This window comes from Myotis myotis, unplaced genomic scaffold (assembly GCF_014108235.1).
Source record: "Myotis myotis isolate mMyoMyo1 unplaced genomic scaffold, mMyoMyo1.p scaffold_m19_p_2, whole genome shotgun sequence".
Taxonomy (NCBI): domain Eukaryota; kingdom Metazoa; phylum Chordata; class Mammalia; order Chiroptera; family Vespertilionidae; genus Myotis; species Myotis myotis.
This window is the reverse complement of record NW_023416324.1, coordinates 167,198,881-167,225,722: the sequence shown is the minus strand read 5'-3', so window position 1 is coordinate 167,225,722 and position 26,842 is coordinate 167,198,881. Positions and strand designations below refer to the sequence as shown.

Genomic DNA, 26,842 nt, shown 5'->3' with positions numbered 1-26,842 from the left:
GCATGTGTCCTAAACAGGAATCAAACCCATGACCCTTCCATGCAAGGGACAATGCTTCCACCAACTGAATCACACTGGCTAGGGCTAACTACTATTTTCTAATAGAAAACATTCTAAGGAGGGCAGTGCTGGATGAATCTTAAAGAGTACAAGTAAGGAAAGGTAAGAGTCCTATTGATACAGACTAAAAAAATCCTGACTATATTATAACTAGTATATTGGGGCATATTTGTTATCTGAACATCTCAATTTCTGAAAATGTGAGCTTTTCAAAAAGTTGAGTTTATGCACATTATCAACAATTCTTACTTCCACTGAAGGCGTTTTTATTTCAAGAGATACCTGAGGTTGCCTGTCAGCCCCAGGCTACAATGGGGCCAACTCCTTTCCTTAAGCATCGAATATCATTTTGAAGAAATCTTGAAAGGCCCCAGGAATGAAGGAACAGACAATGACATGAGTTATCTTTAAAACTCCAACATAACTGCCATCTGAATGGAGAAATTACTGGGATCACTCTAACAAAGGCAAACACTGCCTTTACCACCCACAATGAACCTCAGAGATAAGCTCTCTACTTACACAGGAGCTAGGGTCTGAACAGAGAAACCTTGGTGGCACCTGAAGTAGGTGAAACCTTTCAATTTAAAGTTTGTATCAGGTTGATTTTCTTGGCAGTCCAAATAGAAAGGGACTGATTAGATCTTAGCTAAAGGGGAGAAGCAAAAAGCTGATACCCTGGTGGTAAAGATGCATTAAAAAGAAAAAGTGAAGGAGAATTTCAAAAGTAAAACAACTTTAATCCTATATTTCTATTGTGTTTATGTCTAGAAAACAAAGGACAAACAAGATGCTGCTGTATTTACACCATTCTACTTCCTTTAATTAAAAATGACAGGAAAAAGTGACAAATCAGTCCAAACTACAAAACCTGCTGAACAGAAAAAACAGTTCTGATAGAATCACAGAATCCTGGGGTTAGAAGGCCAGGTTGTCCAATTCCTCAGCAATGCAAGCATTTCTTGAAAATCTCCACTGGTGGACTGTCACAACCTTCTAAGTCAGTGTGCCTATAAAAATGCCCTCTGAGTATAAGAGAAAATGGGGCCCCCCAGCTCCAGATCCACCATTTGGGTGCACTCAGAATTATTCCAGCATCTCTTTCACAGGGCAGCCTTTCAGATTTTTGCAGAGAGCAATGTTACCCTTTATGTTTCTCTGTCTCTGTGAATGAAGCATGCTTAGTTCCTTCAGCAATTCCTCTCCCACCTGAAGGCACTCTGGTTTTAAATACCATTATTAATTTGAACATCTATGTCACCTCTAAATAGGTTAGTCCTGAGTCCTAGTTCATTTCAACTGGCTAAAAAATAATTAATTTTTTTACTGCATAAAGGCTATAAATTGCTTATGTAAGTGAATATTAATATATGATTATTATAAAGTGTAACTTAAATTAATCTTTTTATTATCTAGAGATGTTGGTGAGACATTAAACTCACTATGTCAAGCCAGCCTAGGTTGTTCCATCAGCTCTCAGGTAACAGCTTTAACCTTCACCTGGTCATTGAAAAGAAAGCTGGGCATTCTATTTGACTATAGTAGCCTCTCCTTCACATACTCCAAGCACAACACACATGTGCACACAGACATAACTTGCTCATTGTTTTATCCCCATAATGTCTCTTTGTTGCCTCCTTTCTATTCCTCCTGCTCCACCCCCCGCCCCATCCAGGTTTCCATTAGCACTCACCTGGACAGCACCAGTTACATGAGGTCTGCCTGCCTGTGTGTGGTTTCTCACCCTTAGTTCCTATTATTCAAGGGACTTATTTCAATAGCCAACTTTCAGTGTTTACTGACACCAGTTATTCCTCAAGCCATGCCCTTAGTGTTAACAGAGATTTTAAAAATGAATGATAATCTTTGCCTTCAAGTAGTTGTAAGTCTAATGAAGAAAACAGAACTTAATAAATACAGTATTTGTACTAAAGGGAAGAATCAACACACATGATCTTGTTCAAAGTGCTGTGAGAATCTTGACTCAAGTGGAGGAAAGGATAACAATAAATCCAGGCCTTCAAGAATAAGATACATTCTAAACAACACAACTTAAAATGAGCTCCTCTCAGTCCATGTTTTCAAAAGGCAACGCCAGAGATGGCTAGATGTACTGAGGCATGCATAGTAGATAAGAGGTAAGGTGGGTTCAACCATTTTAGAAGACAATTTGGGATAAGTAAGAGATGTTGTGAAAAGATAAAAATCTAAATATCTTTTTGAGAAAGTATGAGTTACAAAGTTTGTATTTACACAATGAAATGTGCAGCAATATTTTAAAAATCATATTACCAAATTGAAAAAAAAATAAAGTAGAAAGTAGTATTCATATATATAATAATACTAGAGTCCCGGTGCATGAATTTGTGCAGCGGGGGGAGGCGCGGGAGATTGGCTGCTGGCCCCAAGGAGGGAGCTGGCCCTCAAGCCCCCTGGGAAAGGGGCCACATCAACCACCACCCATCCCCAGTTCCCCATCCCAGGCTGGGACCCTAAGGACCTGGTGGGGTTGGGAGAGGAGGCAACAGTCGCTGGGCTGAGTGAGGAAGGAATGGATGCTGGACACCAATGCTGTCATTAGTGGCCCACCACCACCCAGTTCCCCACCTCTCCCCCTCCTCCTTCCCTCGCCGCTGTGCCGCTGTGCCGCCACCACGGTGGGCAGGTGGCCCCTGGGGAAGGGAGAAGATGGGAACGAGACAAACCCTTGTGTCAAGGGCTGACTTTCAATAGATTGCAGCGAGGGAGCTGCTCTGCTACGTAAGAAACCCCAACCCAGAAGCAGGTCTCTACAAGTAGTTTAGCACCAGGGGCTGATGGGGGCAGGCCGGCCAGGGGGAGGGGCCATGGGAGGTTGGGTGTGGGAGCACACTGACCACCAGGGGGCAGCTCCTGTATTGAGCATCTGCCCCCTGGTGGTCAGTGCGCATCATAGCAACTGGTTGACCGGTCGTTCCAGTTGTTCAATCATAATGGTCGCTTAGGCTTTTATATATGTAGATAATAATTATATATATACAAAATCTCCAATGGTGTGCTGTAACTCTTCCTGCTCTACCAAAACAAAGCCAATTTTGAGTTTTGTTTGTGTGCTTTTTATTTTGTTCATATGTTAATACATTCTCTAACTTTCATAGATATCAGTTCTATCGTCATGTGTTGTTCAAAAAGAGGGAAGTTTGTGGGGGAGCACAGGAGACTTGGTTGGAAAGTCTGTAAGGAGGGAATTCCGAAAAGGAAAGTTGGCTAAAGGCAGCACCCCTAATTACTGGTATTCCTTGACCTTTCCAAACAAGTCTGTGCATGTGCAGACCTCAGGTGTTTACTGGAATCTTTATGTTTAATCTTTAGGTGTCCTTGCTTAAAGGACGTTGCAGACACATTTGTCCTCCCAACATTACTTACCCTACTGATTGTATCTAAAAGATAAACTGTATCTGAAACTGCTGTTACAATAAAAGCCTGAAGAGGCAGGCAATCAAGGCTGTCTGGTTCCTTTAGCCAGGCAGTCCCTTATCCCTCTCTTTCACAGCAAACCTATGTTAGAGTAATCATTCATCCATTATGCAGGGTCTGCTAGTCAGCCCCAGCAAACATTTTGTTTCTTCATTTTACTAGTCAAAATATTGAGAAATAAATTATTTTAAACTCTACTTCCTTGAAAAATAATTTGAGTTTGGACATTTAAAAACCTGTGCTTAGAAAGTCACTTATGTGATTATCATTGTAATTACAGCAAGGCACCCAGTGAATTTTATGGCATTAAATGAATTACGGCAGCATATGAAACACAAGTTTGCAGTTCAGTGGAAATGACTCAATGTCCAGAGATATTTTTATAAAAAACTAAATGGTGAGTATCTCCTCCATTCTACATAGACCCTACTTTCTATACAGGGTCATCACATCTGAAAACAAGGCCCAACCTCAATTCAACCTCATCCAAGAAACCTCCTAAATCCCCCAGTCAAGGAGAATCATTTCCCTAGTGCTTTTATAGCACCTTGAATAGCCTATGGGAGAGCCTATGAAACTTGAGTTGTAATAATTTAAAGTTTAAAATATGTTGTCTCATATGTCAAATTTCACTTGATCCTTACAAGTGCCCTTCTGAGACAAATTTTACAGATGAGAGAGACTGAAGGTTAGGAAGTTGCAGTGATTGGTGAATGAAGGCACTTGAGCCCAGGTCTCCAGACTGCAGTCAGTGCTCTGTAACTTTTCCATGATGATTTTTATAAAAACAACCATCTACAACATGTTCCTGATAAATGTTTACTTCCCCTACTGCTTTTCACATGGAAAGATCAGGAAATATTTGCTAAATTAAATTGAAAATCAAAAGTTGGACAACTTAAAACTTTGGGGAGGTGGTACTGGAGTACTTAGCATTTAAGTTGTACCTGATATATCACATTAATTGATTGATACACACACCTTATATTTATGGAACCCTGGCCGCTAAGAGAGGCAGGACATTTCACAAGATAACCATATATACTGCATGAGCTGATGGGCTCAGGGAGGCCATAACAGGTCTTTCTGTGCAGACAAGCAATCGATTCCTAAGGCCATGCGTATATTGCAAAGACCTCAGGCTTTCGAGTCAGATAGCCCTGGATTCAAATCCAGACTCTGACTTTTTGAGTCTGGGCAAATTACTTGATTCCTCAAAGTCTTCATATCTTGATCATTAAAAATGATATGATCATACCTGTCTCACAGAATTATTGTAATAATTAAAAGAACATAAATAAAGCAGTACATGGTTAGTACTCAAAAAATATGCCTTTGTCTTTCTGTGGTAGATGGAATTCTAAGGTGGCTCCTCCTGTCCCCTTGAGCATGAGTTGGGGCGGTGACTATGATGGGATAGTCACTCCCTGGGTTAGGTTAGGTTATATAAGATTCCTTTTTAGCAGGATAAAGAGAACCACCTGGTGGTCTTGAAAAAACAAACTGCTATACTGTGAACTGCCTATAGAGATGGCCATGTGGTATGGTCCTGAGGGCAGATTGTAGGACCTGACAATGGTCATGGCTGATAGCCAGCAAGAAAATAGAGGCCTCGGACCAACAAGCTCAAGGAACTAAATTCTGTGAACAACCTGAATGACCTTAAAAGAGAACCCCAAGTTCCCACTGCGAACCACAGGCACAGTGACTGCAGCCTTGAGATCTTGAACAAAGGACCCAGCTCAGCTGTGCCAAGAGAGTCCCAATCCACAGAATCATAAGCATGTGTAGTTTTAACCACTAAATTTATGATCATTTGTTATGCAGCATGAGTAAATTAACGTATCTCCCCTAAATGGAATGAGCCAGAGTGGTCTGTAGCATTTGTAAACTTCCTGAGGTTAAATCATTTTAGCAACTGCAGGAATGCAGCCAAGTTTTGTGTAGCCTAAAGCTCATGCAGTTTGAAGCAAATACAAAATTACTTATCAAGTCAGTATTAATTTAAAATAAAAAATAAATCAGGCCAAATTACACATTTTAAAAAATTACAAATAATATAAACATTATAACATCCAGACACAGCTTTCAACTTCCTTATACAGATCCCAAAAATGGCAGTGACAACTCCCCCATCCTTCAACAGGGAATGAGTGATGGCAAAGGAGATGGCTAAGAGGAAAAAGCTAGCACCCCTAACCAGCTGTGGTCAAAATATCTTACTTTTGCAAGTTGACAAAAACATATGAATATGTGAACACATTACTAGGGTCCCTCTCAGGACCTTGGAAGTATCTGGGCAAATGAGAAACCCAGGAAGCTGAAGGTTGATTGGCTTCTGGGCGGTGGAGGTACAAAACATCAGCTTTATCCCCAAAACTGTGAGAAATCCAGCTTTTTGAAGAATGAGGAAAGTAAGTCAAGGAAAGATAAAATAACTTCCCAAAGTCTCATGGCTAGTAAAGGGTGGAGGTGGAATTGAACTTGGGCAGCCTGAACCCATAATCCTTACCACCCTGCTACCATAGGAGCAAGCTTGTGACCATGCATGTGTGTGTGCACCTGAGTATGTGTGTGTTTGGCAGATAGAAAAGAAAGTAAGTGTTCTGTGATTCAGTCTTAACACAGAGTTGACTTTTTTTGAAGTCTTATTTGTTCCACTTGATTACAATAGTTGCCTAAAGAACTGGAGAATGGGTTGTGGAGCTGATTTTAGGGACCATAAACAGCCTTCACTGCTACCCAAAATGACTGTGACTCAGCAGTAACTGAAAAGCCTATCTCTAGGCATTTGCCCCCAGACCACAGTAAATTAGTTAAAACCCCCATGATCACAAGTATCCCGGATAAACTAATTCACGATGACTTCTCTCTCCATTGAGAAGGGCAGTGGGACTCTCACCTCACTGCTTTTCAGATCTAGAAGCAAGTCTTCCAGTGGTGACATCTTACCCACTGAAGGGTTCAAAGAGCACTGAGGAAAGAATTAGAAGGAATGGCTCTACGTCTCATTCTCACAATTACTCCACCTATAAGACTTTGGATAATTAAATCCCTCTCTGGGTCTATTTCCTCGGTGAAAAAGGGGTTACATAGCTGCTCCAATGTTCTATGACCTATGTTTTTACCTTTAAACCATCAGTCGAAAGCATCAGAAGAAAAAACATTCAAGGCAATGAGTTGGGGGAATATCCTGGGTTTATTCTAGCTCTCTTACTCATTTACAGCAATACTAGTTTTAAAAAAACACACAACTAACTTTATTTCCTTAAATACTAAATGAGGAAAACACATTTAAAGGAAAAAAACTGAGTATTTCTATTCTGAAATTGAAATTCCCTTACAAAAGACAGGAAATATTAGCAAAAGTACTTGAAAGAGCCCCTGCTCTCCACCCCCTACTTCTAGAGCTGCTCACTGAGATCCTCCCCAGGCTCAGGGCTCTCCTCCATTGGCAAATTTCAGGGAGTTAGGGCACCATCGGTGCCAGATGCAGTCCTGACAATCAAGTTCTGGTCCTGAACAGCACTGCTCAGCCAGGGACTTGTGGGTGCATCTCTGAGCCTTACTTCCCTCATCTGTAAAGGTAGGGAGCTTACTTAGTTTATTTCTTTACTTTTTTAAAAGGCAAGTTACTCTAAAAAAGTGAAATAAATGAGTGTTGCTACTGAAGTGTACCAAGCATCCATCAAAATAAGCATTCCTTCTCCTTGTTCTGTTTGGTCTTTGCTTATCCGATCTGCTATCATTTTCTCTGTGTCGAGCAATTTTCTATGTGTTACCATGCTAAGCCTCCTAATCGCATTTTCAGAGGCCCACATGATAAATACCAGTTGCTTAACTGAATTCATAATTCCCTGGCATTTCTAAAGAGAATAATTTTTAAAGAATATTTTTAAAACAACACAAATTAAGAAAAATGACACATCACAATTAATGCATCTACTTTCAGCCCAATTCATCCTCAAAGTTTTCTTCTCACCCTTACTGATCACCTGCTTCATGTGTTAAGTGCTGGGGTTCTGAGGGAATGACCCCAGGTTGAAATAGTCATATCCCTGTCTTAAAAAAGTTCTCCTTCTAGATGGTGATCCAGCATTAACTGAAAAGAAGTAGAAACCCCCACCCCGGACCCCAAATGACCTATTTTGCTATAGTGAGGTACCAAAGATTAATACTGTCTTTTGTGTCTACCTTTGACCCCTGGAAGTCACAGTTTAGTGCTGAAAATCAGTGTTCTCAAACGTTCATACACATCAGGATCACCTGGAAGGCTTGTTAAAACAGATTGCTGGGTCTCACTTCTGGATTTCTCATGCAGAAGGTGTGAGTGGGACCAAGAGTTGGTAGTTTTAACAGGTTCCGAGGTGATGCTAATGTTGCTGACGTGAGGCCCACACTTGGAGAACCCCTGTTGAAGGGAATGATCATGAACTGAGCTAATTAGCCTGTGACGAGGCTCTGACACTGGCAGGATTCAAAAGCTCCCCAGGTGTACTAATGAGCTCTCCGAGCCACTGGACTAGATTAGATACGTTATTTCCCCCAATCACTGCACTTACAAGATACTTCTAAGTTTACACCTGTTTCTGAGTAGCTTGCCTGTTTAAGGATTTCTTTCACGTAGGTTCAAACTTCTAGATAAAGCTATGCTTAGGATGGCATTTCTCAGGAAAGACTAAAATGCAGCCCATAATTTTTGATCACTGACTACATACAAAGTGTGATGTATTGGATGCTGGAGAACTCAAAGTTGGGGACCCACCACACACTGGGTAGGTGGTGAAGGACACAAAGGTTAACTTATTTATTCAAAATCTAGAGGCCCAGCGTATGAAAGTTGTGCACCGGTATGGTCCCTAGGCCTGGCCTGCAATCAGGGCCATCTTCCCCGGCTGCCTGCAGCCAGCCCCGCCCCCCACTGCCACCCATCCCCGGTCTCCCATTCGCCATCCGGCGATCGGATCCTGCTGGCTGGGGGACGGGACCACGAGGTCGGCCGTTCCTGCCTACTTGCCAGCACTGCTCCCACTGTGGGTTGCCCTCTGTGTGTGAGGCAACTGGCAGAGCAGGGGCCTTGGCCTGGCACCACCTGAGTCCCCTGCCACCCACCCCTGGTTCCCCATTCACCATTGGGCAATCATAGCCTGCTGGTCGAGGAAAGGGACGAAGAGGTGGTCAGTGCGCCTCATCGTGACTGGTCGGGCGGTCGTTCTGGTAATTCCGCCATTAGGGTCAGTTTGCATATTACCCTTTTATTAGACAGGATCATCCCTTGAAGGTTCACTCTATGCTGTGCAAGGAGTTCAGGCTTTTTGCCTGTAAAAAGAGGAAGCTTTGGGAGACTTTAAGGATGAGAATGATAGACTGTAGAACCTCATTTCTCAGACTTAATTTGTTCTGGAAGGCTGTTTGAAAACCAAGTCATGTTTTCTCATTAGAAATAATGCAAATTGAATTAATATATTCCAGACCCCCAGATGAGTCCTTGTTTAACCTTTCTTATATACATACTAGAGGCCCGGTACACAAAAATTTGTGCACTCGGGGGGGAGAGGGGGTCCCTCAGCCCGGCCTGTGCCCTCTCGCAGTCTGGGACCCCTCGGGAGATAATGACCTGCTGGCTTAGGGCTGCTCCCGGGTGGCAGAGGGCAGGCCTAATCCCTAGGTGCAGCCCCTGGTCAGGCTCAGAGCAGGGCCAATTGGGGAATTGGGGCACCGCCCCCTGTCATGCACAGAGCAGGGCAGGGAGGTTGCAATGCCACCCTCAGTCACACTCAGGGTAGGGCCAATTGGGGGGTTGGGGCACCGCCCCCTGTCACACTCAAGGCAGGGTCGATGGGGAGGTTGCGGCACCACCCCTTGTCATGCACAGAGCAGGGCCAATCAGGGGGTTGGGGCGCTGTCCCCTGTCATGAGCAGAGCAGGGCCCATTAGGGGGGTTGGGGCTCCGTACCCTGTCACACACAGAGCAGGGCCGATCAGGGGGTTGAGGAGCTCCCCCCTGTCACTCACAGAGTAGGGCCGATAGGGGAGTTGGGGCACCGCCACCTGTCACACTCAGGGCAGGGCAGATCAGGAGGTTGGGGCGCCGCCCTCTATCACCCATAGACCAGGGCCGATCAGGTGGTTGGGGCGCTGCCACTCTCATACTCAGGGCAGGGCCGATGGGCAGGTTATGGCTCTACCCCGTCACACACAGAGCAGGGCCCGTGTGTGTGGGGGGGGGTGGGGGTTGGGGCGCCGCACCTTGTCACACACAGAGCAGGTCCGATCAGGGGGTTGGGGCGCCTCACCCTGTCACACACCGAGCCGCAGGGTGATCAGGGGGTTGGGGCGCCTTCCCCTGTCAGGCACAGAGCAGGGCTGATCAGGGGGTTGGGGCACCTTACCCTGTCACGAACAGAGCAGGGCGGATAGGGAGGTTGTGGCCCCACCCCCTATCACACACAGAGCCGCAGGGCGATCAGGGGGTTTGGGCGCTGCTCCCTGTCATGCTGATCCCAGTGCCGGGAGGCCTTGTGGCTCCGCTGATCCCGGTGCCGGGAGGCCTCGCAGCTCCGCTGATCCCGGTGCTGGGAGGCATATTACCCTTTTACTATATAGGATAGAGGCCTGGTGCACGTGTGGGGGCCGGCTGGTTTGCCCTGAAGGGTGTCCTGGATCAGGGTGGGGGTCCCCACTGGGGTGCCTGGCCAGTCTGGGTGAGGGGCTGAGGGCTGTTTTCAGGCTGTGACTGAAGCTCCCAACCGTTCCTTTTTTTCTTTTTCTTTTTTTTATTCTGGGCCAGCTTTAGCTCTGACTCCAGCTCTGAGGCCTCCGCTGCTGAGAGAAGGTATCTGGTTTGTTTGCGTTCTATAATCGAAACTCTGTATCAACTCCAGCTCTGAGATCCCGGCTAGCTGAAAGCAGGTTTCTGGAGTTTTGTTTTGCTTCTATATTTGTTACAATGTTTAAACTGCAGGCTAAGAGGCCGGCAGCGCAGGCAGGGAATGTTGGAGTCCTCCATCACTGAAGCAAGCAAGCCTCATGTTAGTTTCAAGCTGCCTGGCTGCCGGCCGCCATCTTGGCTGGCAGTTAATTTGCATATCTCGCTGATTAGCCAATGGGAAGGGTAGCGGTCATACGCTAATTACCATGTTTCTCTTTTATTAGATAGGATGTCCATTAAACTGTTTTAATTTATAAATAAACACGTTACAAACAAAAAGGAGATGAAATGTGAATAAAAATTTAACAAAAAAGAAAAGAAATGTACAGTAAAATGAAAATTTAACAATAATTTTAAGCAGCAACAAAAGCAAAACACACACACACACACACACACACACACACACACACAAATATTCACAGCACAATATCCTGAGATGTTAACAGTGGCAAACAGACTCATAATTGCACATTCTCTCCTTTGTCACCTGAGAGATGCATGACTGATTATTCAGGTATCAGCATGAAAGGGTTGTCAGAATAAGAAGCAAATTGTTAGAGATGGGAGACCTTCTGGAAACGAGGTTCCACTGTAATCTGAATTGAATCTTTGTAGTGTGCACCTTAGATTCATTAGACGGTCCTTGGAGCAAGAGATGCTGGGAGAAAGGGTCATAGAGAAGTAAGCAGAGCGGATGAGGAAGAACTGCCTGGGAAAGGAGGGAGAAAATAGAAATTATTAAAGAGACTAGTGACTGGAGGAAGAAGCTGACAGAGCTGCAAAGATTACAGAAAAAGACTGACGATGCCAGTCTCAAGGCCACTAGGAAAATAAAAATACTACTGTAGTCATTCAAAGGCATCCATGAAATACAAGGTGATGAGAAAAAAAAATGCTACTTGTAAAAAGAAAAAGCTGGGTTACAGTACCGGCCTTTAGCCAGAAATATTTAGGAAAAGCCAGTGGAACTTTTGAGAACAATGAGAGACTATATGCTAGTAACCCCCATTCCAAATTTACTCATTTCTTCAGCCCCCCATAATCTGGAAACATTACTGAAGAACACCTCTGTGTAAAATCTTCACCTTCCTTGGGCTTCAAAAACTGCCTCTTACTCTACTCCACTCTCATGTTCAGCTTTATTGCTTGTATTTTTCCTTTCTTTTTTCCTTGAATAAATATACTCTCTGAATTCTATTCTTCTTTGGAACTCATCTCACCTCGATTGACCAAAAGAATATTTTCTGTAGTGATGAATCCAATCTTTATCTCAAATACCTACAACTATCCTCAGTTTGAATCTTTCATTTCCAAGTCTTCTGGACATACTGTACCTTCCAAGCTATCCCTAGGGCACCTCAAACTAAAGGGTAATATTTTATTCATTTTCACCCATTGATGTGATATTACCATTTAAAAAATTTTCAAATGGACTATGAAAGCATATCTGATTCTAACTGGATACAATTTTAATGTCAGTGCTTTCTTCTATAGCATTATAATGATGGCTCAGGTTTTACCTCTCTTTCAGGTGTCTAAATCATTGAGGACAAGGAATATGACTCCTTTGTCTGCATATCTTCAATGAAGAGGTTTGCCCTTATCTTTTGTTAAGTTGATGAGGGAAGGTAAACCTGCTACTTTTAAGCCTTCCTGAAAACTTAGAGCCAATCTAAAAGAAGCCATCCTCAGGAAAACCCAATAGAGCTGGCTCTCCGTATCAGTCAAGAGGCAGAACCAGGGATTCCCAGTCTTTTTGTTTTCTGATGCCAGTGCAGTCAGATCACTAGTTAATGAGCCTCCTTCTGCCCCAGGCCCAGAAGGGTAAAAACCAGAGCAGAGAACCCACAGGAGAGGCAGGTTTGCTGCTATCATCAGGCGGGTAACCCGTAAGGAGAGAAACATTCATGTCAAAGACAGACAACCTCTCAACATGCCTGCAAAAGGAGCTCATGCTTGGCCAGGATCTCCTCACTGTGGCATTTGCAGTGTTGCTAAGACACCAGTCTGCATGTGCTGCAACATTTCAGAGCATCTTGGGCCTCCAGGCCCCTCTGGTTTTATATAGCCCTCTGATTTCAGAGGGATGGAGGCTGGCCCAAGAGAATCACCTCGCATGGTTAAATTTAAATGTGAAATAATAAAAAAAATTGGCCTGAGAGTCACAAAGTGTGGGCCACTTTGTCCTAAACTGCAACACTAAGTATGGGGTCTAATCACAAGTGTAATTGTTCTTTGCAGCAACCCTTCAAGAGTCATCAAGACACAGTGTAACCAACGTAGGATTGTCTGCCTTTATGTATGAGTGGAAAGGGCAATCAGATTCAGACCTGAGGTCTAAGGCGCTGGCAGGAATATAAAATTGCCAGAGGCTTTTATTGAAAAAGTAACTTTGTTTTTTACAATAGTCCCTTTAGGAGTCCACCAAGTCAGCCTCTATGCTCCCTTTACATACATTCTGCCACTATCAATATTCTTTATGTAGACTTTAGAGCCTCCTCTGGTCATTCATCCCAAAATCGCTTTGCATGCTGCACAGTATAGAGCTCTTTTACCCATTCTCAGGAGAGCTGAAAAGAACGTCAAACTTTTCCCAGTATTTTCAGTATAATGCAGCTTCCCACACAGATCCCTTTTAAGCCACACGCTTATCAACCTTTCTGAAATCAAAAATATTCCCATTTTTTCTTGGATCATCCACTCAGTAGATGTTTAGTGACTCCCTTCTATGTGCTGGGCATTGTGCTGTGCAGTGGATACAATGGCGGGAAAAACCAGATCTGGTTCTTGCCTCAACTGAGCTCAGAGTCTAGTGCTGGGAGAGGCAGATGGAAATGAAATAATCCCACAAGTTAAATGTGGAACTGCATCTGTGAAGGAGAGGTATGTGACTGTGTGGGAGTCGAGTACAAGGAGAGGCCAGCCAAGGGTGTACTTACTGAAGATGTACATATTGAGCTGAAGTCCAAGGGCTGAGGATGGCGGTACCTAAGGGAACACTTTTTCAGGTACGGGGGGAACACTATGTAGAAAGACTGTGGTATGAAAGTATAAAAATTACCAAAAAAATTTAAGGAAAAAAGTTGTCTTGTAGACCATTGGGAATTGTTTTAAAAGCAATAAGAAATCGATTGAAAGGTTTTAAAGAGTTGGGTGGGATGAAATGAAAACCTGTGCATGTTGAGGAGTCACAGTGACTACAGTCTGGAAAAATATCCAATGAAGAGGCATTTAGTCCCAAGTGGACTGGTTGGGAGTATTTTGCAATAGCCTGGGTGAAACAAATAAGATTAAAGTGGTGGCAGTGAAGCAATTCATAATTAGTCAGGATGGGGTGGGAGCAACAGAATGAGTCAAAGGTGATCTCTACATTTCTGGAACAGCAGGACAGCCTGAGTACCATTCCCTGACCACACCAATACTGCCAACAGACACAGAGAAGATCATAACTTTGAATTTCAATGTGTTGAGCTTCAAAATTTTTCTTCACTAACCGCTTCTTTTTTCTAGTTTTCAAGAATCTCTTATAATTTCTCTCTGGAATCTCTACAAATTAAAAAGAAAGAGGGCAAAAAGATAGAGGGCAGCATCTCTTTAAATCTTCTGTTTGGCAGATGGCAAGAGGATTTCAAGCATCTGCCACATTTGAAAATCCAACTCTATTTACTTTTATAATGTATGTTAATCACTCAACAAATTGAAAATAAAACAAATGACTCTTTACTCACCAGCTACATAATCTAACTCACCAGACCCTATGAGCATCCATCAGGAGGCTGATAAAATTTCTCCAGCTCATACAATATTATACAAGTTGACAATGACATTTGACTTAGAGTTTTACCTAAATTTTAATGCATATAGAATATCTTTCCAAATTAAGTGCGAGCTCACTGATGGCAGGAACTACATCTTACATTTCTAAGGTAGTCTAGGAAATGCTCTAAGATAAAGTACCTCAGTCCAGACACAATGCATACCATACATTTCCCAATTCCTGACACTGTGTTGAGCATTGGTAAGGGTATAACTGTATATGGCATAAAAAATATAATTATATTTGGGGATTTGAATTCTAATGCCTGAATCACCCTTAACTACCTATGCAAAAGTAAGCAAATTGTTTCACTTCTCTGGGCTTTCGTTGCTTCAATTAGTAATTTTTGAAGATTCAATAGGATCCTAGACCTTAAATAAAACATAAGCATGTTTCACTGAAGCTGTAACAGCTTTCCTTATCTTTCTTGAGTTCATGTTGAATAAATAAAGGTGTACAGGAATGCCTATATGAGTAAGTGAAGCCGGGGGAAGATGCAGTGGGTAGCAAGAGTATTAATTAGGTCAGTGATGGTGAACCTATGACACGCGTGTCAGAGGTGACACGCGAACTCATTTTTTTGGTTGATTTTTCTTTGTTAAATGGCATTTAAATATATAAAATAAATATCAAAAATATAAGTCTTTGTTTTACTATGGTTGCAAATATCAAAAAATTTCTATATGTGACAGGGCACATTCTTGTCTGTGCCTTGACTTCTTCCCCTATGACACCATTCTCAGGGAGGCTGCAATGTTTTCTTACTGTTACAGCCCCAGGGCCAGGAACCCACTCTATACTCAATTATATCCCTTTGGGGATGACAAGAGGGACAATAAACTGAGAGCATTGTTCATTTCCAGTGTGAAAAGACCTCTTCAAACAGGAAATGACAGCACTTTACTAGTAGATATATCTCTTAGATCAGGTCTGTATTATTTTCTCCCTCTCCTTGTGCAAGAGATAGCAAGAGGAATTCTCCTCAAGGAGATGAGATTTACAAGTGAGTCCTCATCAGTTCTAAAGCCAGGACCTTATGGAGCAGGAACAGCCCGATTCCAATTACCTCACAAAGATTGGCCTGGGTTTCCAGGTGAGAAACACCAAATCTCTCTCCAGCCATCAGAGAATTTCCATGTCATGTTTATAGTTCAGAGGTCCATAGTTGTACCAGAATTGTATTCTCTGGGTTCTCTCAACTCAACAAAACCTACTTTTTCCTGAGAAAGATAATAAAACACTGTCTTAGCTGCTAACCTGCCTTGATCCCAATTGTACTTACATTTTAGAAGCCTAATTTTGATCTACTGAATGTCACACAGATAAAATTAGAGTGTGGCTGAAAGGTGACAAAATACTGCTGCCAGGAAATTGAGATGAGCCCAACCTAAAGAACCCACTATTACCATCAGATGGAAAGACAGAAGCCACGTGCCTTCCATTGCTAATAGGGTCTATCATGAAGCTCAAAGGATGAGTATTTTGGGGGGAAGACTGGATTTTAGCTAAGACTTATCACAGAGAAATTCAAACATTTGTAATGATATCCACATTCTTTGCAGCCCATGTAAACATTACAGTTACTCAGAAATAACCTTGGGTGAGGTTTTCACTGTTCTGTGCAGATCTATTACAGTATCTCCCCAAATCCAGATTTCAGTCAACACCGAATGTGATAGTCAGAATGAAATAGTCTTTGTTTCCCTTACATAAAAATTTTCAGAAAATATAGATGACACTGTATGAGATTTATAAAAACAGAAATAACTGGGAATATTACAGGGCAGTGGTAAGAAATAGGGCTGGAAAGGTTGATGGAGAACATTGAATTCTTAGCCTAGTATCTGACTTTATCTTTCAGGCTATTGAAGATGTTGAAAAGTGGGTGTGACATAATTAGCGTTCTGCTTTAGGGTGTATACCTAATAATTTTATTTTGGCTTAACATTTCAAATAACATTTTGTTTAGGACCTGAGTTCAAAATGTATCTCACGAATGCTCAAGCATAGAAAACAACAATGGCTTAAAGATCATTTTTAGCTCAACAAAATCTGCATTTTGGTGTAGATTTTTCTTTACCATTCATTCTCATATTTAAGGCATTTGCATTTGCTTCACACAAAATAAGTCTGGATGAAAACTCACAGTCAAGTGCTGGTCCATGACATAAGCACAAAGCTCTGCAGCTTATGGGGGTAGGAGAGCAGCAAAGTGGGCAGGTGACAATGAGAGGGTTCAGACAGAATAACTGAGAAGCACTGGTACTGAATACCAGGTATCAGGCTCCTCCAGGAAATCCCAGATCTATCCTCAAATTCAGGCCATGGATTCCTGGAGTTCCAGAAGTCCCTATAACATAATAGGATTTTCCTGGATCATAGACATCCACATACACTTTAACTAGCTGATTGTGAGAAAGAAACAGAACAATGACCAACTATTTGGCTGCCCTAGCATGTCAACGCCCTCATTCCCTCCAGGGCTGTCTAATGTGACCTTGACAGCTGACCTCGGAAAAAAGGGCAAGAAAGATTCGATTTCAATTTCTTTGAACCTGTATTCCCCCTCTGCCACACTTCCCTTCTCTCCTCTCACCTCCCAATATTTCCCATTCAGCGTGTTTATTAGAAATAGTGTTGTTGTTTTTAAAGGAATATATGTTTTTCACTCTCAGAACTCATTCCATTCTTGGTGTTATTTTTGTCATTCGTCTTTTTCCCCCTTGTCTTTGGGTGAGGTTGTTTTTTTGTGTTCTTTATTTAGCCAATTGATTCCACCATTGTTTCTGGAACAGGATAATGTGACCTTCAGCATTAGACACGGCTGGGACAAGTGGGAAAAGAGCAGAGTCTATTGTCATTCCTAACGTTCTAAGAATAATTCCAGCAAGCCTGCTCCATAATGCTGACAGGGTTTCCCCAGATTCTCTGCTGTTAGACACACCAACAGGCCTGCTTGGCTGGCATGGGAGGTCAGAAGTGGTAAGATAGTGCCATCTTGTGGGCTTGATGGGAAATGCTTCATTCTGTGAACTAAACCGAATTTCAGTTTAGCTCTCAAAACGGTATGAGAATGCACTTTCACATGCCTTGAACACCTTCCAGTCACAGAAGCAAAGCCTCAATTTACGTATCCTCTGAGTAGCAGCCGAAATGTCTGTACAGTGACTCTGTCCTCAGGTGAAATTTAAGGTGAAGGACAATCACTAGCTTCTGTTCTTTAAACAAAGGATTTGGAGCAGTCAGAAATTCAAAGGAAAGGGACACTAATTATGCAGATTGAATTCAAGTTAAAATTTACAGGGCATCTGAGCAGTAAATTCCACCCACACTTTAAAGTGGAGCGCTAATTACTGCTCTTCCAGTACATCTTCCCTGAGGAGGTCTCTTCTTTTCTTGGACCAGCCACAACCCGTTATCTTTACATCGTTAACACCAATGATTGTCAAAGGCATGGTTTATGGGCTATTTACATTAAAATCGCCTGTAATGTTTTCTTAAAGTGCACTTTCTTGGGCCCCACCCTACATCCATTAAATCAGAATCTCTGGGGCTAGAACATAGGAATGGGCATTCGACATTGGCACCCCGGTTCATTCTCTTACCTATTGTGTACTCCAGTTAGAGACCCCAATGCTCTTGGGATTGGATCCAGGAAGTAAGCAATTTAGGAAGAGAATTGCCCTTGTACCTGCATGTTAGACTCGTAGTTTTTCAGAGCTGAGTTTCTTGGAACTTTGTCTGGGAAGCTTTCCCAATTAACTTCAGAAATTTCAAACAGATGCCTCCTCTGAATCCTCCAGCCCAATCAAATCCGAATACTGGATGAATACAAGCAGTAATTTTATTCCACCTTTTAACCCTCACTCACCTCTTTATAGGAATCCATACACAATCTGCAGGGGCCTAGTGCCACAGGCAAGGTTTGAAATTGCACTTGGAATCTTCTGGCTTCATATAATCAGCCAAGCAAGAAGACTAGAGCCACCAGATAACAGCATCGCAGCCACCCTAAAAGCAGCAGATCAACTGCCTCCAGCAGAACAGAGCCATCGCCCCTGTCCCACTGAGGCACCAAGACTGCAGAATTACCCAGACACACCGACCGTGTTGCAGCTGCTTGGCACTCTGCAGTGCCCCAGGAATTCCGAGCTCCAAAGGAGACAGTCATCTGTTCCTCACACTAGCAATTGTGTCATTAAACAAATGGCTCCATAATGTCAGAAGAGGCATTATTTGTGACAGTCAAGTGATATAATTTGTCTTGATTCCAGACATTGGATGCATCTGACTGGAATCGGGTAGTTTATTTGATGTTGCAGGCTTATCTACAGAAAAGTGAGTATAGCCAGACGTTGAACAAAAAGCACAGCCATTAAGTGACTACTTAAAAAGCCATACTTTTGCCTTTGTGCACAAATAGAGGGTGGGGCAAAAGTAGGTTTACAGTTGTGGGTATGTGAAATAGTTTATTTTTTTACATTTTCATTACTGTTTTATTTGATATTTATTTATTCATTTATTTCAACTTTTTTGTTGAAAATATTACAGAAATCCCCCTTTCTTGTTCCCCCTATATCCCCCCTCTTCCCTGCTCCTGCCCCTTTCCCTAGGCCTTCACCAAACTATTGTCCTTGTCCATTGGCTATGCATATCCTATCTAATAAAAGAGAAACATGGTAATTAGCGTACGACCGCTACCCTTACCATTGGCTAATCAGCGAGATATGCAAATTAACTGCCAGCCAAGATGGCGGCTGGCAGCCAGGCAGCTTGAAACTAACATGAGGCTTGCTTGCTTCAGTGACGGAGGAAACCAACGTTCCCCGCCTGCCTTGCCAGCCTCTGAGCCTGCAGTTTGAAACATTGTAACAAATATAGAAGCTAAACAAAACCCCAGAAACCTGCTTTCGGCCCACCGGGATCTCAGAGCTGGAGTTATACATTGTTTTGATTATAGAACCCAAACAAACCAGATACCTGCTTTCAGCAGCAGAGGCCTCAGAGCTGGAGTCAGAGCTAAAGCTGGCCCAGAATAAAAAGAAAAAAAAAAGAAAAAAAGGAGCAGCTGGGAGCTTCAGTCACCTCCAGCCTGAAAACAGCCCTCAGCTCCTCACCCAGACTGGCCAGGCACCCCAGTGGGGACCCCCACCCTGAAGGGTGTGTGACCAGCTGCAAAAAGCCATCATCCCCTCATCCAGGCTGGCCAGGCACCCCAGTGGGGACCCCCACCCTGAAGGGTGTGTGACCAGCTGCAAACAGCCATCATCCCCTCACCCAGGCTGGCCAGGCACCCCAGTGGGGACCCCCACCCTGATCCAGGACACCCCTCAGGGCAAACCAGCCAGCCCCACCCGTGCACCAGGCCTCTATCCTATATAGTAAAAGGGTAATATGCCTCCCAGCACCGGGATCAGCGGAGCTGCGAGGCCTCCCAGCACCGGGATCAGCAGAGCCGAGAGGCCTCCCGGAACTGGAATCAGCGTGACAGGGAGCAGCGCCCAAACCCCCTGATCGCCCTGCAGCTCTGTGTGTGACAGGGGGCGGGGCCACAACCTCCCTATCCGCCCTGCTCTGTTCGTGACAGGGGAAGGTGCCCCAACCTCCTGATCAGCCCTGCTCTGTGCCTGATATGGGGGAGCTCCCCAACCCCCTGATCACCCTGCGGCTCTGTGTGTGACAGGGTGCGGCACCCCAAACCCCCCCACCCATAGGCACTGCTCTGTCTGTGACAGGGTAGAGCCATAACCTCCCCATCGGCCCTGCCCTGAGTGTGAGAGTGGTGGCGCCCCAACCCCCTGATCGGCCCTGCTCTGTGGGTGATAGAGGACGGTGCCCCAACCCCCACCCCCCCACCACGGGCCCTGCTCTGTGTGTGATGGGGAAGAGCCATAACCTCCCCATCGGTCCTGCCCTGAGTGTGACAGTGGTGGTGCCCCAACCCCCTGATCAGCCCTGCTCTGTGGGTGATAGGGGGTGGCGCCCCAACCCCCTGATTCGCCCTGCTCTGTGTGTGACAGGGGGCGGTGCCCTAACTCCCCTATCGGCCCTACTCTGTGAGTGACAGGGGGGAGCTCCTCAACCCCCTGATGGGCCCTACTCTGTGCGTGACAGGGGGGAGTTCCCCAAACCCCTGATCGACCCTGCTCTGTGCGTGACAGGGTACGGAGCCCCAGCTCTGTACATGAAAGGGGGCAGCGCCCCAACTCCCTGATTGGCCCTGCTCTGTGCGTGACAGGGGGTGGCACCGCAACCTCCCCATCAATCCTGCCTTGAGTGTGACAGGGGGCAGTGCCCCAACCCCCCCAATCGGCCCTACCCTGAGCGTGACTGAGGGTGGCATCGCAACCTCCCAATCCGCCCTGCTCTGTGCATGACAGGGGGTGGTGCCCCAACTCCCCAATCAGCCCTGCTCTGAGCCCGACCAGGGGCTGCACCTAGGGATTGGGCCTGCCCTCTGCCACCCGGGAGCAGGCCTAAGCCAGCAGGGCGTTATCTCCCGAGGGGTCCCAGACTGCGAGAGGGCACAGGCCAGGCTGAGGGACCCCCCTCCCCCCCGAGTGCACAAATTTTTGTGCACCAGGCCTCTAGTATACATATAATTTCTTTGGTTAATCTTCCTACCTCCTCCCCCCTTTCCTCTGAGATTTGTCAGTCTGTTGCATGTTTACGTGTCTCAGTATGTATTTTGTTCATCAGTTTCATTTGTTCATTAGATTTTACATATAAGTGAGATCATGTGATACCTGTCTTTCTCTGACTGGCTGATTTCACTTAGCATAATACTCTCCATGTCCCCACATGCTGTCTCAAAGGGTAAGATATACTTCTTTTTCCCAGCTGCATAGTGTTCTATTGTGTAAATCAGGGGTCCTCAAACTTTTTAAACAGGGGGCCAGTTCACTGTCCCTCAGACCGTTGGAGGGCCAGACAATAGTTTAAAAAAAACCTAAGAACAAATTCAGCAACAGGCAGCGGCGGCAAAAACACCCGGCGGGCCGGATAAATGTTTTCAGTGGGCCGCATGTGGCCCGCGGGCCGTAGTTTGAGGACCCCTGGATGTACCACAGCTTTTTTATCCACTCGTCTACTAATGGGCACTTGGGCTGTTTCCAGATCTTGGCTATTGTAAATAATGCTGCTGTGAACACAGGGGTGCATTTTTCTTTCTGATTGGTGTTTTAGGATTCTTATGATATATCCCTAGAAGGGGGATAACTGGGTCAAATGGAAGTTCCATTTTTAATTTTTGAGGAAACTCCACACTGTTTTCCATAGCAGCTGCACCAGTCTGCATTCCCACCAGCAGTGTACTTAAGTTTCCAACCTCACCAGCACTTGTTGTTTATTGATAGTAGCCACTCTGACAGGTGTGAGATGGAACCTCATTGTCATTTTAATTTGCATCTATCTGATAAGTAGTGATGTTGAGCATTTTTTCGTATGTCCCTTGGCCATTTTTTGTATTATTACGTATTGATTATTTTGTTATTTTTCATATTAATAACTGTAGACCTACTTTTGCCACACCTGCACATGAAAACTATTTTCTAAGCTATGTTGTTGTATACAAAATGCAAAACACAAATTGTTATTGTTTAGACCAGTGATTTTCAACTTTTCTCATTTCATGGCACACGAACTACTAAAATTCTGCAGCAAATCAAATATATATTTTTGCCAAGCAGACAAAAATTAGGTATAATTTTGATTCATTCACACCGATGGCTATTATTGTGCTGGCTGTTGTCCCTTTTTATTTTACCAACTAAGGAAAAGGAGGTCAGTGCTCCTGACTAAATAGGTATTGCATGTTTTAAAAATTCTTGCAGCACACTGGTTGAAAATTGCTGATGTAGACAAATCTGCTTTCAGAATAGGTAAGTCAATTTTTCTGAACTATGTTTTCTGAACATAAAAGTAGTTCCAGGTTAAACAGAGAGTTCATTCAGCTCCAAATGTCCATTTCTAACAGCAATGGCTAATGGAAGTATTAAATTCAGCAAACGTTTATTGAACACCAACACATGTAATGAGCCATTAGATGCTATGCAATCAAAGGAAGGGGGTCACATATCAGATTAGATAATTTAGGGATGGTCTGAAAGAATAAATCATGTTTTATGCTGGCCTTAAAGGATGTACAATGTAGGGAGTGGAGGCAAAGGAAGTTGCGTGAACAGCAGTCAACAAGCAAAGTCATTCCTTTCTTTCCATCCCTCCCTCCTTGTCTTTCTCGGTGAAGTCAACCTCCACATACATAACCCATCTAATACCTGCTCTCAGATCATGGGCATCCTCACCGTGAATGATCTTTTCCTCCACTCCACCCAGCAACCCACTTCCATATCACGCATAGACTTGTACTCTGAAATTTCCACCTCAGTCATCCAACTCTGACTCTATGCCTCTTATACTTCTAGTACCTCCAGCCACCGCCCCCCAACACACACAATTCCTGTCTTATTGAGATCTATAATCCATTATTCTCACCACTGTCCACCATCACACATCCTATCCCTTCACAATTGGCAAACTTGTACTCACCTTTGTAGTCTTTGTCTAAACAAAACTGTTTTTCTGGTACTAACCCTGTCCCTTTAACCAGATGTGGTCTTCCTGCTATATGCACTTTTGTAGTACCCTGGATTCCTCCCATCGTCAACTAATCAATCTTTAGGACAATTGCTTATGGTTTGTCTTCCTCTGCAGAGGGAATGGGAACTAAGAGAACAGAAATCACTGCCATTCTTATCCACAGCTATAGGTCTAGTGTTTGGCAACTAAATGATGCTTAAAAGTTATTTGTTAAAACGATAATGTACAATGTGGCCAAGGCACAGAGAATTCTTCCAGCAGCAGAGAAAATTCAGGCTAGAAAAATGGGTTGAAACCATTTTCTAGAGATCTTGAACATTCAGACAAGTCGGTTTTGATTATTGTCCAGGTAATGGGAAAAGCGTGGGGTTGTTAAAAATGAGCCTCCCCAAACAGTCATGTTCTGAATAACTATTGCAGCTGATTAATAAAAGCCTTTATGCATTTATTGCAGAAAATCTGAAAAAAATCAGTGAAGTGGAGAGAACAAAAATCACTCATTTCTACAACACTGCTATATGAATTTTTTAAGTAGTTTTATAGACACTTGTTTTAGGCCATGGGGATGATATAACATGCTAAAGCTTGGCCTTGATTTTCTTTCCTAAGCACTTTTTTCAAAACATTTGAAAACCTTTAGTAAGCTTCATTCAATGGCTTATCTAACATTCAATCATATTAATATATATATATATATATATATATATATATATATTACTTAATAGCTTCTTATTTTTTAAGTTATGTTTTTCACCATTTAAAAATTTTTATTGAAACATTATAGTCAAGTGCACATACATTTTAATAGTTCTTGTCTAGAAAATTTACTCCCATATAACTACTACTCAGATCCAGTACTTAATATTAACACCACCCACAAGCCTCCCACATGTCCTTCCCCAGGCAATACCCTCCAAAGGTAACTACTGTTCTGACTTATAGCCCCTTAAATTAGCTTTGTCTGTCTCTGAGCTTCCTAGTATTTTGTGCCTGACTTCTTTTGCTCAATGACTGTGGGATTCATCTAAGCTGTTGTGTGTAGTAGTTCATTCATATTCACTTCTTTAAATGACTTCATTATATAAATATACCATACTTTATTCATCTATTCCACTGTTGATGGACACATGATTATTTCTTGCTTAGACCTATTACAAATACATTTTTATAATTAGCTGTGTTTTAATATAGTCATATTTTTTAGCCTAAAATACATCTCAGTGAATTGAATTGCAGTAATCTACCCACCATCGTGGAAGATTGTTTTACTGGAACGTGCTTCATCCAGTTATTCTGTACTCAGCTACACAACTGACTTTAAATCAATTTCTTTTCACTTTTTCTTTACTTTTAATGCCAAATTTGTGAGATATGGAGGAGCAACCAAATACAAAAGGAAACATTCACCTAAAGAAAAGGGGAAGGGGGAGGAACACCATAGCAGCATGGCAAGCTGCACATAAACATTAAAAGTCCAAAGTAAATCTGCCTTTTACCCAAGTTATGCACTTTCACACCATCCTAAGTATGGGAGGTACTATGCTTGGTTCTACAATAGATGCATAGGTTTTTAAATGAGAAAAAAACCTTGAATTTGAATCCTAGTTCAACTCTTTCTTTTTATAAAATATTTTTTGATTGTTTTAGAGAGAGAGGAAGGGAGAGGGACAAAGAGAGAGAGACATACATGTGAAAGCTAAACATTAATCAGCTACCTTCCCCCAACCAGGGATCAAGCCAGCAACCCGGGCATATGCCTTGACCAGGAATCCAACCATTAGCTAGGATTTCACCAAAGTAAGAAATAATAGGGGTGGTTGAATACTGCAATTCCAAGAAGGGGAAGACGTCACAGTAGGAAGAATCTGGTGACACTCAGGTGATGTCTAGTACATAACCAGACAACTGATTGTGAACACAGTGATAAAAGAGACTGTAAGCTCACAACTAAAATACAGCTATTATGGGCGTCTGTGGGCTTGGAGATCCCAGCTCCAGATAGTTTTTCTGGTATTGATTTCCTTGGAATATGTACTCATATTTATTTTTATTTTCGTTGTTATTAATTTGAAGTGGGGAGTATATTTTTGAAATATTCTCTCCACCAAATGTATTTTCTTTTACTGGTAAGAAATTTACTTGTATTGAACTTCTGGCCTCAAGGCTGAACCACGAAACTTACTGCTTGGAAAGCAGTAAGTGGGTAAGTGTTCCCAGTTTAAAAGTCTAGAGAGTAGGAAAGGAAAATATCAGGTACAGACTGGAAATAGGAACATCAGTGGACATAGGAACATTTTGAGAAAGAAACTCTGAGTTTCCTAGAAAGAACAAGAAGGTCAGAAGCTTGCTGGGACTCTAGGGCCCCAGTGCCTCCACCACTCTGGACCTCAGCTCAGGATAAGCTGAAGGCAAGAAGATCAAAACTGCTGAGGAGGAAACTGAAAGCACACAGGGCTTTGGCCCCAATTTTTGTTTGAAACTCTGCTAAGAAAACTGCTTGCAAGGAACCTTAACATCAACACAGGCACTTCCAGCAGAACAGCAATTATAACAATGGATTTGGAGAGAGAGAAGGTCATGCTTAGGCCCCTCCTCTCTCATGATCTCTACTTCAGCAGGATGCTCAGTCTGTTGTACTTATGAAATGAATACTATTTTACTTCACTTTCTTATTTCACATTATATAATAAGCATATGTTTTTGTTACAAAATCTTAATAAAATTATCAACAATTGAATAGCCCAACGAATAGTTCTCCTAATGTACTTAGTCTTTACCCTACTATTGCATATTTAGATTGTTTTTGGTTTTCACTATCATAAATAACTCTGGAATTTTCTCTTTTGAATGAATAAATAGAATTGAGAATATACTCAATAACCGCACGCTTCCATAAGACTACATGTCCACAGATCCACTGGCCCACCAAACTCAGTTTAACACAAATGCATAACAATCCACAAAGATGAAAACATATTTGACAGAACTCAGGAGATGGTCAAGACAGAGGCCAAATGGCTAACAAAGTGGATCTCTGCAGAGTGGTCACCCTCAGCAGTGACTGCTCAGTCCTCAGATCCACAAAATGTTACCAGCTCAGCATGACTCACTGTACCTGAACTCTGAAAACAATGGACTGATACATTAGATGACAATATCTCCTCCTACATTGAGACAGAATATACATGGTGTGACCAAAGCTTCTTATGTTACTTCTGGTTATAAAAGTCAGAAGATACCCAAAATATAGTAATATATATGTCATTTCATTGTTTCTGAGGACTATATGTAAGAATATTTGGAATTTAGTTGTGCTATGAAATTAGCCATTATTATCATGCTGTGGATCTATCAGAAATTCATATCTGCTTTCCAGGGCTATGTAAAATAACAACAACAATAAACCCCAAACAAACATTAAAAGAAAAAACCACCTAGAAAACTAACTTTGTTACACCATTGAGCAAACATGCAATTCAGAGCAAAAGGTTTGCTGAAACTGAGGAAAATCTTAACCAGAAGTCCAGTCCCATGCAGAGCAAGGATGGTACAATATCCGCAAATCAATAAACGTGACACATCACATAAACAAATTGAGAGATAAAAATCACATAGTCATATCAATTGATGCAGAAAAAGCATTGACAAAATCCAACACCTTTTCTTGATAAAAACCCTCAGCAAAATGGGAATAGAGGGATCATACGTCAACATAATAAAAGCCTTATATAATAAACCTACAGCCAACATCATACTCAATGGGCAAAAACTAAAACCATTTCACCTAAGAACGGGAACCAGACAGGGTTTCCCACTTTCACCACTCATGTTCAACATAGTACTAGAAGTGCTAGCCATAGCAATTAGACAAGGAGAAATAAAAGGTATCCAAATTGGAAAAGAAGATGTAAAACTGTCATTATTCGCAGATGACATGATACTGTACATAGAAAACCCTAAAGACTCCATCAAAAATTATT

At 42.8% G+C, this 26,842-nt stretch overlaps 1 protein-coding gene across 4 annotated transcripts in view; it reads right to left on the bottom strand.

Moving 5' to 3' along the window:
- FGF12 (fibroblast growth factor 12) overlaps nucleotides 1-26,842 on the bottom strand; it is a 525,903-nt gene that overhangs the window by 280,269 nt on the left and 218,792 nt on the right. The gene's annotated exons all lie outside the window — the stretch shown is intronic.